Consider the following 1,834-nt stretch of genomic DNA (forward strand, 5'->3'; position numbering starts at 1 on the left):
TAATTCATATAATTCATGCATAGATGTACGTGTAAACCTATCCACTAACATCAGTTTTTTTTTTCGTCCAGCATATTCCCGATATCGATACGCATTTTTGTTGGCGATTCCTTTTGTCAAGTAAGTCATGTAACTGCCGATATAAATTGGCTGCGATTTCTGATTATGCAGATCGGGATTCAGGTAACTCATCTGGTAAATATTATGGAATTACATGAGGGTTAATTAGTCAAAAGTGCAGTATGAATTGCTCATTCGTTTGTAATTTCAGTGGCCAGAAATTTTCATCTTTCGGTATGAATGTTTCATTTCAGCTGTGCGTGGTGTTTGCGTTGGTGTGCGATACCATATGGTCGTTTCTGTACGCCCCGTTCTTTCTTGTACTGTTTACTAACGAAATAACATTGATGAGAACAAGAGTGGCGATGGCGATGATAATGAAAGCAACGCACAGAAAAATACAGAATAGTGGCAAATACAGTATAACATGACTTTGCACAGAAAAGGAGAATATATAGATAACTGGCCTCTCCATATACTTGTTTATGAGTGCTAGAGATTTTATATGACGCGTGGTGCTTCTCTCGGTGCCTTAGTGGTCTGTCTCCTTCCCTTATATTATAGTCTGTGATCCACCATCCTTTACTTTACTCCCTCGCGTGCTTCAAGTGGTGCTGGTCGTGAGTCGCCTTGCATGTTCAAGGCGTCGAGAGTTTGGGCTAGAAAAGCATCTGATGCGTTTACCTGCAGAGCTCAGATTACCTCCCTCGCACCACATTCCGGCAAGGTCCGCGCCGACACCATAGCCCCTGCAACCCGGTATTACACATAACTCCCATGTACAGGCCTGTGGTGGTGAGTTACGCGTAGCATGGTATTAAATTACGAGTGATGTCCTTAGCCTAAGAGGGAGTGGATGGCAGAAAGTGAGGTATGGCGGGGTAGTTGAATTTTGTTTGTATTTTGTTTTAGCCGGAAGAGAAGTGTTAGGTAGGGTGAGGAGGGAGCAGAACGAAATAGTATATTAACAAAAACAAAAGGAATGGCTATAGAACGATGCTTTTAGAATGTGATAAATGCTTAGAATGGTTCAAAAGGTCACATAAATGATGCATAGTCTGTTAAAGAGAAACCAAGATAACTGAGGTATACAATAACATGATAGTAACTCTAGCAAAAGTGATTATTATGATGAGTTTCTTCACAGCTATTACCGAACTAGTGTTGTACTGTGCTGGTTATGTACTGTAAATATCTTGAAGTGATATCATTTATAATAATTTTAGATTCTTTCCCCATTAACGATAAGTTGTGCACCCTAAGAAAATACATGTATGTCTGTGAGTGTTAATGTCAAAGTATAACGCTTCAGCATATCACGAAACGCTGTGTCGTGTGTGTGTGTGGGGGGGGTCCTTTGTCACTATTCCCGGTGGTGCCGACACTTAAAACCGCCCCCCCTCCCCCCTAAAGATAGTATTAACCTCGATTCGAAGATATTAACTTGTGGCGTTCCAGAGCCTGTGCCAGGGCGGGCTCCCCCCTCCCCCTCCCCCATCTTGCCCTTCGTAATGGCACGCGGGGGAGCCGTTGATATGATATACGGTGGCCGCTTAACGGGTCCTTCTCTGTGTCTTGGAGGAAGGTGAGAGAGAAGGGAAGGGGGAGGGGAAAGGAGGGAGAGAGGGGAAGGGGAAGGGGGAGAGAGGGAGACAGAGGGAAAGGGAAAGCAGAGGGAGGGAGTGGAGCAAGGAAGGGATAGGGAGAGAGAGTGGGAAAGGGGAAGGAGAGGGGAGGGGAGAAGGCCAAGCGAAGGCGGTGTTTAGAAGGCGAG

Source organism: Penaeus monodon, chromosome 7 (genome assembly GCF_015228065.2).
Source record: "Penaeus monodon isolate SGIC_2016 chromosome 7, NSTDA_Pmon_1, whole genome shotgun sequence".
In the NCBI taxonomy this organism is placed as follows: Eukaryota; Metazoa; Arthropoda; class Malacostraca; order Decapoda; family Penaeidae; genus Penaeus; species Penaeus monodon.